Source organism: Castor canadensis, chromosome 13 (genome assembly GCF_047511655.1).
Source record: "Castor canadensis chromosome 13, mCasCan1.hap1v2, whole genome shotgun sequence".
Classification (NCBI taxonomy): Eukaryota; Metazoa; Chordata; class Mammalia; order Rodentia; family Castoridae; genus Castor; species Castor canadensis.
In genome coordinates, this window is record NC_133398.1 from 112,493,223 (window position 1) to 112,507,316 (window position 14,094).

Sequence of the window (14,094 nt, forward strand, 5' to 3'; positions counted from 1 at the left end):
TCTTCTTAGGTAGGAATTGTGAGCTGCACTACAGAGTGCACATCAAGTGTTAGTCATTGGGGGAGCTAGTGAGAGGGGAGAGAGCAGACCTTAGTGAAATGAGAGGGGTTAGTGCTATGACAGAGAAATGTGAGGCCAAGGGGTACAGAATCAGCCAGAGCCCTGTGCCTTGCCCATCAGTGCATTCTGCTTGGCTTGACAGTTTGTGCACTCTCAGAAAATCAAAGAGACATTTCAGGAGTTTCCCATGCTGAACCCATACTGCACCTCAAGGGGGAGCAATACAGCCTGGGGACTTTAGGAGCAGTGTGGAGTTGTGTCCTGCATTCTTCACATCAGTGAGCCTGCATGTGGCAAAACACAGATGGGATTTCAGCTCAGAGAAAGCTAGATCAGAGCGCAGTCTCCCAACAGCCCTTCTGATCTTAGCTTTTTGAAATTCAGAGACTAAAACAGCTGTCCCCTGCCCCTCATTCCAAGTGAAAAGCCTGAGGAGAAAAGTCCATTGCTCTCCTTAGCAAGGAAGAAATGTTGACCTGTTTGTTACTTTCTTTCAATTTTGTCTGCTTTATCCATCTCTGTACTTATTTTCTTATGCTTTTCCTCACTATTATTTCCTATAACTTCTTCCCATATACTGGTCTTCTATTGTTATCCTGCTTCTTCTCTTTTTCCTTTTCCCACCACTATTTCATCAATTATTAATACCTTTATCTTTAATAACTTTTTATCTCCTACTTAATCCCAAAAGTGTCAAAATTTCTTTCTTTCCCCCTTTTAGGGCAGGTGTTGCTGATATTTACAACTATGTTTTTTTACTTCATTTTAATATTGGTTTATTTTCAGATTGTTTTTTTAGCTGCTGATTGATTACTATTCTATGAATAGTAATAGGAATCATAACTCTAAGATTATAACCTCAACAGAAGGCTGCTCACTGAGAAAACCCCAGATGTGCAACTCACAATGTAGAAATACAATAATTTATGGAAAAGCAGGGCAATTTGATTCTTTAAAAATGCCTGTAACTCCATAATAACCAAATCCAAAATATACTGAAATGGTTGAAATGCCAATTAATTCAAAATCTAGGTTAAAAACGATCACTGATCTTGAAGAGTATTCAAACAAACAGATGAATAAAGTAAGAACATCAATCCTGGTCCTGGAAGAGAAGTGAGCAATGGAGATGATATATTCAGCAAGGAAACTGAAAATCTGAGAACATAAAAAATTGCAAACAAAACACTTCTCTCCAGGACTAAATGCCTTCACTGTTGATCTCTATCAAACTTGTATAGAAGGACTTATGCCAATTCTTCTCAAGTTGTTCAAAATATTGAAATGAATGAACATTTCCAAATTAACTATTGGAGGCCATTATTATCCTCATACCAAAAGCAGATAAGGACATAAGAAACACAAAAATAAGAAAACTATGATTCAATATTCTTGATAAACATGGATGTAAAAATTTTCAATGAAAGATTAGCAAATCAAATCAAATGACACATCACGAAGATCACCCACCATGGTCAAGTAGGATTTATCCCAGTGTGAATGCATGATTCAACATATACAAATCAGTAAATATAATATAACAACAGAATGAGGACTATTTTTTGATGTGATCATCTCAATGTATTCAGGAGAAGCAATTGGTAAAATTCAACATTCCTTTATCATGAAACCCTGAAAGAGAAATTAGCTAAGAAGTTTAAAACATAAAGATAAGGAAGGCTATATGTAAAATACCCACAGCACATATTATTCCAAATGAGGGAAAATGAAGACATTTCCTCTAAGATCTGGAACAAGGCAGGATTGTCCACTCTCATCACTCTTATTCCATATAGTACTGAAAGATTTAGCCAAAGCTATTAGGCAAGATATAGCACTAAAGCATATTCAAATAATTAGGGAGTAAATCAAAATTTCCCTGTTTACAAATGATATAATACTTTATAGGCAAAAGCCTACAGACTCCACCCAACATCTATATTAACTTACAAATGAATTCAGCTAGGTTTCAGGCTACAAAACCAACACAAAAAATGTACAATTTTTGTAAAATTATGAGTGACTACAAAAGAAATCATGCAAGCTATTTAATTCACAAAAGCTACAAAAATCCATAGTGATAAATTTATCCAAGAAATTCCCAAATTTGTACAGTGAAAATGACAAAACACTGATGAAAGAAATTGAGGAAGACACAAATATATTGGTAAGACCACTTAGGTTCATGTATTGGAAGAATTAATATTATGAAAGCGTACATGCTACGTGAAGCAAATTATAGATTCAACACAGCCTCCATGTAAATACCATGATATAGTTTACAAACCTAGAAAAAATAATTCTGCAATTGATGTAGAAGCACAAAAGACCCCAAATAATCAAAGCAAACATAAAGAAAATAACAAACTTAGTGGCATCACACTGACTGATTTCAAGACATTTATCAGAGCCATAACAACAAAAATAAAGCACAGTGCTGGCAGAAAAACAGACAGAGACCTGTGGAACAAAACAGAGCTCTGAGAAATAAACACCCATCTACATCCAAATGAGTTTCAACAAAGGCACTACAAGAACACATTGGTGCAAAGACAGCCTCTTCAATAAACAGTGCTGGAAAACTCGATGTCCACAGTCAGAAGACTGAAATATGACATCTGTTTCTCACCGTGTTCAGAAATCAACTCAAAATACATTAAAGAGCTGATGTACAAGTTGATACTACGAAACTACTAGAATACATGGGAGAAATATCAAGATATCAGTAAGGGCAATGAAATTTTTGATATGACCCCAAAAGTGCAAGAAACAAAGAATATAAAGAAAATGGATTTCATCAAAGTAGAAAGCCTTTTTTTGTTTTTTGGTGGTACTGGAGTTTGAACTCAAAACCTCATGTTTGCTAGGCAGGCATTCTACCACTTGAGTCTCTTCCAGCTGTCCCTAATGTAGAAAGTTTTTACGTCAAAGGAGACTATCAAGAAGAAACAGTCCTGACCTTTCTCATAAAACTCCTCCACACATTCATTTGCTGACAGAGAATCTGCTAGCCTTGCAAAGCCAAATTAGCTCAAAGAAAGAAAAGGTGTAGGAGTAAATCCAGTCTGCAGTGTCTGGGGCTTTGGCAATGGTGCTGTGTGACATAGCAGATATTAGAGCACTGAAGGCATCTATGGTAATGAAAAATAGAAGAAAAAGAAAGAAAGTGGAGACCGTGAGAGGTGGGGATACTGCAGCTCTGCTCCTGGGCTGCAGCCAGGAGAGTCAGCAGTGCCTATTCAGCTCTAAACTCCATCTGTTCCACACATCAGGCGGCCACTGAATCACTCCAGGGTAGCGCAACACACTTTTAGGCCCAGCCCACCCCAAGTTCGCAGCCCCTGAAAGAAGAGGGAGTTCCCAAAGTGTAACAGCCCTTGCCTGCCTACTGCACCTGCTGAGATGATCTTCCCCAGCTGCAAGTGCAGGACACCATACCTCAAGTAGCAGTCTCTGGTCCCACCGCACCATACAGCCTGTCCTAGTCCCAGCTCCACCAGGAGTAACAAAATAGCAACAGTAGCAATTCAGGATGGGATCAACTAAGCAAAACAATCCTCTACATCCGAGGTATACAGACCAGCATCTGGTGAAGCTCTGTCAACCATATGGCAAAATTGTCCCCACAAAGGCAATTTTGGATAAGACAACAAAAAAATGTAAACGTTATCCTGCAGAAACTTAGAAAGCTGTGTCAGACCTGAAGGCCAGTGGAGTTCAATCTTAAATGGCAACCAACCATAACAAGATCCTACCAACCTATATATTTCTAAGTTGGCACCATTCATGGATGAGCAAGAACGTGAAACTATGCTTAAAGCCTTCAGACAAGTTATTTCTGCAAAGATACTGCGTGATTACAGTGGCACAATCATGGTGTTGGCTTTGCCAGGGTGGAATCAACTGAAAAATTGGTAGCTGTAATTGGTCATTTTAGTGGAAAATTGGCTAAGACCCAGCAGGAGTTTCTCCTCCTACAGAACCTTTATTGTACAAGTTTGCAGATGGAGGACAGAACAGACAGGATCCAAGCACATATGCCCCTAATTGAAGACTTAGTATAGAGGAGAGCCTGAATTGACATTTATGATCCATTCTGCTGTACAGAACAGATTTTATCCTTATCATAAAGAATTGCTAAAAATCAAATGATCACTCAAACTTCTCTTACATTCCATATTGCATCTTCTGCATCTGCCTACCATGTGCAAAGTCCTTCTTGGATGCAGCATGAGCTGTATATCCTACAGCACCCTGGTTCCCTATTAATTCCTTCAGTGGAACACACCAAATCACTACAACAAACATCTATATTAGCCCCCTGGCTCAGCAGATGATTCATCTTTCACTGGGCAGCAGGGGAACATACATGACTACAACATCAGTGACGCAGGATGCCTACTTGCCACAGTACACACATGCAAACAACAGCAGTTCCTGTTGAGGAAGCAAGTGGTCAGCAGCCGGGGGTTGTAAAGACATCTAATGACCATTATCCATATACCTTTCAATCTAATAAGTAACTGTGAGGTGTACAGAAGGGTGTTTTTAAATGGAGAAGGGTGTGAAGGCTGAGCAATCATGGATGGTGTTTTAGGAAATTATTGACAGTTTTGCACACTCTCTTGAAAACGTTATTTGTAATAAAGTCAACTAAAACTATTTTTGCTGTAAGTTCTATAAGGTTCATAAAACCTTTAAATTCATCTAGTAGCTCTTCCCTTGAACAGGTTTATTTTATTAAAAAAACAAATAAACAAAAACACCAAAATATTTTTATCAAATGTTATAATGAAAAAATAGAAAAAAAAGAAAATTTCAATTTTCTGGGTATGCACATAGACCACATAGACTTATCCAAGTGCATGACGAGATTTTTACATTGGTGTTCATTTTATGTTCAAAATGATTGGCTGCTAGCTCTCTCTCTCTCTCTCTCTCAAATAAATTTGAAAAATAAGAGTCTGCACTTTTACTGGTAACTTCATAAATGACTGAAAAGCCAGTTACAAGTAGCTACACTTAGTCTCAGCATCTTATCTTCTGTGCTCTTTATTTTTGATAGATCAGTTTGCAGTTAGGGAGAATGTGTCCTTTTCATAACTTTGCATCATTTAGGTTTTGTAATTTTAATTGATGTATGGATACATACAGATAAACAAAAAGGCATTAAGGAAGATTTGCATCCAAGCAGGGCCACAATTTTACATCATCACTACAAGTGTTCAAGTTTAAAGAAAATCTGTTTTGAAATTATGAAATTCCTGACTCATAAATACACAGTTATTTCTACTTTAGTTCTTATGAGATAATTCACTGTATGCAGAAAAAGACATAAGTCAACAAAAAGAAACATAGACATTAATTCAGTGGGATACATTTAGCTTTTTAGTCTGGGGCCTAAAATAAAGAGCAACTAAAAGATTGGGCTCTCAGATAAGTGATATGGAAAATTTCAAAGGTGCGGTTGTGTGTCCCTGCCTGAGAGAGATTATCTAATATGGGAGACCTGCAAAGGGACTGAAAAGACAGAAAACTCTGGCTAGGGGATGTCAGGATGTCATGAAGTCTTTTGTAAATAGTCTAAAAATTTTGACACAATCGATGGACAAACAGAGCAGCAATGTTGGCAAGAATGGGAGTAAGAGATATTCATCTGGCTTTCTGCTCTGATGAATGTCCATCATGTCAGCCACACAGACCATCAACACTGTCCTTTGCATACACAAACTATGAACATGTTGACAAATTGAACATATTGAAATCTTTCCTTTCCATAGTGTACAAAGATTAATCCTGTTTATTATCAGCATATGTCCCAATAGTGGATTTTCTTTTCCTATTTTTAGTAGCTCAGTTGCAACAATTATCTGAAGACATACAAAAGCCAAGATCCACAACAGGAGGTGAGGAAGGGAGTTGCATTCCTGTACAAGATGATTGACTTTCATCAGGGCTGGGGTCACAGGAGGCAGTGGAATATATTTTCAGATGGTCTATTAGGCATTTTTAGTACTGTTCTGCCTATGATTTTGAGTAGCCAGCAAGAACTGCTATGAATAGGGCTGAGGTATGGGGCCATTAACCTTCAACTTGTAGTTTTTTCAATAGCAGAGTCTGACCAATATGGCTGTAATGTTCCTTTCAACTTGTGTAAACTTTAGATAAAATACAAAAATGTTTCCTATCAAACCTATTCCAAGAATGTGGGTAGGGAGGAGAAAGGAGAAAGGTAGAGGGGATGAATTTAGGTGTGATATATTTGACATACTTTAAGAACCTGTGTAAATGACACAATGTGCCCCACCTAGCACAACAAAAGAATGTTAAAAAATGTTTGCTGAGAAAATGCTAAAGGAAAAAATATGTAAATAAATGCAGAGTCATTATAAATTTCAGAGAAGGGAATAATGTCATATTTCTTTTCAGATTTTTAATTCATATGGAAGAAAATTATTAAATTGTCAATAAATTATCCCATTAAATTGTCCTCTCAAATGTTTTCTAAACTTGTGCTTTCAGAAATTTATCCCTGGATTAAGAGATATATAAGATAGAAGAACAAATCAAACTTCTAAGAAATCTTTTTCTAACAGTTCTCAAAACTTATTTCTACATGAAAGTAATCTTGATTATTTCAGCTGCAGTGACTCTCACTTTGTCTTTTTACAAAAACGTAAACAGAATTACCTGTCTGTACTATGTAGCTTTTTTGGATAATGCACTTCTTTCTAGTCTTTTAATGTTTAGAGAATATTAAATACTTGTGAACATGATGTTTACTATGGGAAAGTAAACACTTGGAGTAGATTCTTTCACTCCTCTCACATATTCTTTTTTCATGCTAATTATTTAACAGTTATTTTTCAATTATGCATGAAACCATAATACTTCTACTTGGTTTCACATACATACAATACAATTCCTTATGGTGGTGATTGGATTTAAGCCATGGTATTATGTGTGCTAATCTATTGTTCTACAATTTTGTTAAACATCATATCAAAATGTTTTGATATCTACTAAATTGGGGCAATAATATTCATAATATCATTTCCTGGATCATTTCGATGCCAATCAACTTGTTTAATCTTTTATATTATTTTTCTAAATTTCTTTAGTGAATGATTAGCTTCCAAGTCACAACCCAAAGTATGTTGAGCAATATTTAAGTAACAACTACCTTAAAAATATTCCTTTGTTATCATTCCTTTGACTAAGGTGTTCATTTAGTGTATATTCTATTAAAGTTGATATTCATAATTTATGCATTCCAATCTGTCAGTCAGGCTAAAGTCTCATTATATTGATTTAAAAAATATATGGATTTTCTGAATATTATTTTTTACATTCTATTAATAAGATTATTGTTATATATTATTTCATATTTGCTTTGCCCTTTGCTTATGATCTACTTTGTTTCTCTTTTAATAGCACATAATAAATACACTAAGTGGATGTGAAGTCATTGTGATATTTCAATATATACATATAATATATTTTGGTCAAATTCGTGCATTCTATTAATTTTTTATCCAACATCTTTCAAAAATTTTAAAACAGTTTATATCTTATACAAATATAATATTTTCATTACCCACCAACAACTTATCCATTCTCAAATCTGTTCCCAACTTCTTCCCTCTCTCAAAACAATCCCTGTTTTACATTCTGCTGAAACTTTTGATAGGGAAGGAAAAGTAAGTTTTCTTTACCAATCCAAAAAATGTTAATGTGGTTACAAAGATTGAATAATAAGACTAACATAAGCTAGATACAACTGAGCCTACATGAAGCTTACCTTGAGGACAGAATCCTGAGAGTTGGTGATCTAACAATGAAAAACAATCAAGATGGGCATGGTTCTAGTGCCAAAATGGGCCTAGTCATGAATATAAAGATTAAGAGACTGATACAAATTTATAAAACATGACAAACCCACAAATACAAACAACATTTAGACATTAGGAAAAAAAATACCTTGAGAAGGTTTAGAAATATATAATTCAGAGGAGCAACTTAAGAAGTGACAAATATATATATGAGACTGCTAATGGAACACCTTCACATGTTCTAATGAACTACTAAAAGCATGCATACATGGAAAGATTTATATACATGATGGATATCAAGTTAAAGTTAAAATTAACCAAAAGTCAATTCAAAGTTTAGTATAAAACATATGATAAAGAAAAGACTTGAAGAAAGCAATGAAAAATTAACCAGGATACATGAAAGTGTACTGAAAAATAAACCATTAAGATTGTATTGAATGAAAAGCAGAAGAAATTGCATAGAAAGAAATGAAACCAAATCATATAACACAATAAGCAAAAATGAATGATGCAAATAAATAGATATAATATATTGCACCCTTCAAAATCAAGGAAAAATTAAAATCCTACAAAAAAGAGAGTAGGAAAATATGTATTACCTTAAAAAGGTGGGGAATAGTCATAAAAGTCTAATTTGTCTCTTAAACAGTGTGTAGAGGAAATCTTTCAGCAAAACATATAATTTTAAGGAAGATAACTCAGCTCACAGTAAAAAATCAAATTAATATAACCACCTGTTCTTAGTGCTAACATGGACCTGACTGTGATATTAAAGAACTTCAGTTTGGGTACATACACAAGAAAAAAAATACTATACAAATATTATAATCCAAAATATATTATACTTAAAGAAATAAAAATACTTTCAAAAGAGAATAGAAAGAAAAGTATTAATGAGAAACTGAGGGGAAATTATCAATGAAATTAAAGTATTAAGGGAAAAATAGCAGAATTTATGAATTAAGTAATCATGGCAGTGCATATCACAATAATCATAAAATTGAAACAAACACAAAGGTAATAGTTAATAAACATTCAATAGTCAAGATTGAATTTGGAATCAGAGAAACATCCAAAAACTCTATAAAGAGCAATATTTGGAAAGGCTGAGTCATGAGACAGGCCTCAGCTAACTCTTAAACATTGTAGTATACATGAATATGAATTGAAAAATGAGATTTTTGAGAGAGGTCCTAACCTGAAAATAAAAAATTGAACCAAGAAGGCAACATATTTCCAGTTACAACTTTAGCTTTGTCTAAATAAAAGAGATTCAGAGTTATAACATGTCAATTGAAAGACAAGTTCATAGAAAAAATGACATTCAGATTTAAAGTTTCATTAAGAAACAAGAAATGAATTATGTGGAAAAAGAAATAATAGAAGTCAAAGTGTGCATGGGAGAATCATAAACAAAACATGATTCAGATTAGAATATGAACTCAGTTTTCAAGGAGATATCTGTAATTTCTCCAAGTTGCTCAAATTCTAGTATGTTCCATTCTCATGCACACTTCTTAACATACTTTCCCTCCATCCTTATAACATTTTTATATTCTCTTTAAATGCAAGGTAATATATAACAGTATCTGAAAATATTTTTATTTCAGTTTTGTCTCTACACTTCTAATAGCACTTGGATGAAATTCTCATGTTTTATTCTATGCCTAATATCATGTTTGGAACATGTACTCAATTTCTTGTGAGATTTCAATTTGAGGGCTCCAAGTTATTCAAATTCTAATATTCTTAGAATATACAGAAAGGGTCATGTTTCAGAATAAAAAGTTTGGAAAAGTGTCAATGTTACAAATGAGAGAATAGTCAAAGACTGGGATATAAAGTATTCAAAATTAGAAATGCATTGAAAACAGGGAACGAAAACATATTGGTATAAGAATGATAAGGAATGAATATTTCAAAAACACATAGGAGGTAGAAAAGTACTTATCATAGAATGTCAGAAAACAGACCATTGCCATGGCATTCTAGAAAGATTCTAGATAGACTTTCTGCATGTTGAGTTGATTTCACACCTCCCCGGGAGAATATTATTTCACACTTAAGAATTTTTGTAGGTTTAAATCATTTGTGTTACTTACGGAAATAACAGTATAGCTTATGTAGGTTGTGCTACTTTTGTGTTGTGTTGTTTTATGTACATGTTGTATTAAGAAGTGTGAGTCTCCATGGAAGTGCAGGAAATCATCAGAGACTACTACAAGAACCTATATTCTAATAATTTGACCTTGAAGAAATGATTTGACAATCATCCAAAACTGAACCAAGAGGACATTAATCACCTGAATAGATCATTAACACAAAATGAAATTGAAGCAGCAATGAACAATCTTGCAAAAAAGAAAAGTACAGGACCTGATGGATGCTCTGCTGAATTCTATCAGACATTTAAGGAAGAACTAATACCAACCCTCCTTAAACCTTTCCATGAAATAGAAAGGGTAGAAAAGCTATCTAATACATTTTGTGAAGTCAGCATTACACACATCACAAAAACAGGCAGAGACACCTCCAAAAAAGAGATCGGGAGGACAATCTCCTTAATGAACATTTATGCAAAAATACTCAATGAAACCATGGCAAGCCAAATTCAACAACATATCAAAAAGAACATTCACCAAGACCAAGTTGAGTTCATCCCAGGAATGCAGGGGTGGTTCAACATATGAAAATCAATAAATGTAATACAGCACATTAACAGAAGCAAAGACATAAAACACTTGAACATCTCAATAGATGCAGAAAAAGCCTTTTATAAGATCCAACACCATTTCATGATAAAAGGTCTAAGAAAAGTGAGACTAGAAGGAATGTACCTCAACATTATAAAAGCTATATATGACAAAACTATAGACAACATTATACTTAATGGGAAAAAACTGAAATGATTCCCTGTAAAATAGGAAAGAGGCAATGATGACCACTATCCCCACTCCTATTCAACATAGTACTGGAATTCCTAGCCAGAGCAATAAGGCAAGAAGAAGAAATAAAAAGAATAGAAACAGGTAAAGAAATGTCAAAATATTCCTATTTGCAGATGATATGATCCTATACCTTAAAGACCCAAAAACTCCTAGACACCATCAACAGCTATAGCAAGGTGGAAGGATACAAAATCAGCTTACAAAATCATGAGCTTTCTATACAATAATAATGAACAAAATGAGAGAGAATATATGGAAACAATTCCATTTACAGTAGTTTCAAAATAATTAGGTACCTAGGAATAAATTTAACAAAAGATGTAAATGACCTCTACAAGGAAAACTATAAACCCCTGAACAATGACATTGAGGAAGACTATAGAAGGTGGAGATATCTCTCATGTTCATGGATAGGTAGAATTGACATAGTAAAAATGGCTATACTACCAAAGCAGTCTACATGTTTAATGCAATTCCCATCAAAATCCCAATAATATTCCTCAAAGAGACTGAAAAATCTACCCTAAAATTCATTTGGAAACACAAGAGACCATGAATAGCCAAGGCAATACTCAGCAAAAAGAACAATGCTTGAGGTATCACAATATCCAACTTCAAACTATATTACAAAGCAATCGCAATGAAAAAGCATGGTACTAGCACAAAAACAGACATGAAGACCAGTGGAACAAAATAGAGGACCCAGATATGAATCCACACAACTATACTCAACTTATTTTTGACAAACTTGCTAAAAATATATGATGAAGAAAAGATAGCCTCTTCAATAAAAATTTTGGGAAAACTGGTTAGCACATGGTAAAAAGCTGAAATTCAATCTAAGTTTATCACCCTGTACTAATATTAATTCAAAATGGATAAAGGACCTTAATATCAGACCCCAAACCCTAAAGTTGAAACACGCAAGAGTACAAAATACTTTGGAAGTAATAGGCAAGTATAGGCAAGGATTTCCTTAATGTCATCCCAGCAGCCCAGCAACTAAGAGAAAGCATAGACAAATGGGACCTTATAAAACTAAAAAGCTTATGCACAACAAAAAAATGGTCCCTAAACTAAAGAGACCACCCACAGGGTGGGAGAAAATGTTTGCCAACTACACATCAGAAAAAGGACTGAAAAACAGAGCCTACTGGGAACTCAAAAACTAAATTCTCACAAAATTAATGAACCAATAAAGAAATGGTCAACTGAACTAAACAGAACTTTCTCAAAAGAAAAAAGTCAAATTGCCAAAAAACACATGAAAAAATGTTCACCATTTCTAGCCATAAAGGAAATGCAAATCAAAACTACACTAAGATTCCACCTCAACCTGTTAGAATAGCCATCATTAGTAACACCATCATCAACAGGTGTTGGTAAGAATGTGGAGAAAAAGGAACCCTTATACACTGCTGATGGAAATGTAAACTAGTACAACCATTCTGGAAAAAATTTGGAGGCTTCTTAAAAACATAAACCTGGACTTGCCATTTGATCCAGCAATACCATTCTTGGGGATATACCCAAAGGAATGGAACACAGATTACTACAGAGGTAAATGTACACTCATGTTTATTGTAGCACTATTCACAATAGCCAAGTTATGGAAACAGCTAAGATGCCCCACTGATGAATGGATTAAGAGAGTGTATTTATATAAAATGGAATTTTCACAGCCATTAAGAGGAATGAAATCTTATCATTCACAAACAAATGAATGGAGCTGGAGAACATCATCCTGAGTGAGGTTAGCCAGGCCCAGAAGACCAAAACTCATATATTCTCCCTCATATGTGGACTTTAGATCAAGGGCAAACACTACAAGGTGATAGGACTTACATGATAAGGCAAGTGCACACAAAGGAGGTATGAGCATAGGTAGATAACCCCCCTTAAAAAATGATAGCATTTGATGTTTTCAATGCAAAGGAATTAATGAAAAAACTTTAAAGCAATAGAGGCCAAAAGGAGAAGGGGACTAGGATGTAGAGAAAAGTTTAGTTCAAGAAGAATCGATTTAGAAAGTAACACATTTGTACACGGAAGCAATACTAAGAACCTCCTTACATAGCGAACCTCACCTCACCTAGAAAAAACCCCTGGTCCTCCTTATTACTATTTATACTCTCTCTTCAATAAAATTAGAGATGACGTCAAAACACTTTTTGCTTGGAATTGAGGGGGTGGGGGCGAAGGGGAAGGGGTGTGGGGAAAGGCAGGGGGTGGGGGTAAGGGGGGAGTAATGACCAAATCATTGTATGCACATATGAATAAAGGAAATTAAAAAAATGTGAGTCTAATTTTCCCTAAAAACACAATGTTTCATTTTTCACAGTTATATCACTTGTATCAATATTATTTTAGCTCTCAAAAGTTTTATCACCTTCATCTTCTACTCTGGATTTTTTTTGTGTGTAATTTTATCATTTCTACATTTACTCACATATGTATACATTGTTTGGGCCACCTCTCCCCCACCCACAACCCCATTTCCAGTGTTCTGCCCTCTTGTTCTCCAATTTTGTTGGAGAGAAACCATAAAAGACAATGAGAAAGACAATGTTCTTGCTAATTTGAGATAAAGATAGCTATACAGAGAGATTCCTAGCATTGCTTCCATGCACTTGTGTATTGCAACCCACACTGGTTCATCTCTACCAGACCTCTTCAATACTTCCTTGTCCCTTTCTCATAGTAACCTCTCCAATCTAAGATTACTATACTCAAATCCTCTAAAATGAGCACTTCAACTATATTCAAGTTTTAGATTTGCTTCCATTTCCCTATTCCTCCTGTGTGTGTGTTCTCTCCTTAGTTTGTGGCCTCTGTCCAACAATACTGGTGCAATTGTTTTAGGTCTGCAATCCCCATGAAAGGGACAACATGCAATTTTTGGCCTCCTGAGCCTGGCTAACTTCATTAAGATTATGTTCACCACTTCCATCCATTTACTTGTGAATAACAAAATTTTTCATTCTTCTTTTTCCTGGAATAAAAGTCCATGGTGTATTTCTTTGTTCTTCTGTTTCATTTTCTATTCCTAACTATGAATATGTTCTATGTCTCCAACTAGACATCCTGGATATTAGAAATGTGGTCCTCTCATTTTGGACATTTCATCATGAGTTCTGAAACTTCATTGATTTTATGAGTTTTCTGAATTGTCAATACAGAAATTGAATTTTTAAAAAATCCTGGAGAATTCAAAATGTAAATGTACTATGTTGAGATTTAGACTTGAACAT

The 14,094-nt window shown here is 34.7% G+C and overlaps 1 pseudogene; it reads left to right on the forward strand.

The window, feature by feature from the left end:
* The first annotated feature begins 3,148 nt into the window (after positions 1-3,148).
* LOC141415494 (RNA-binding motif, single-stranded-interacting protein 1-like) lies at positions 3,149-4,761 on the forward strand (annotated as a pseudogene).
* Positions 4,762-14,094: the final 9,333 nt, after the last annotated feature.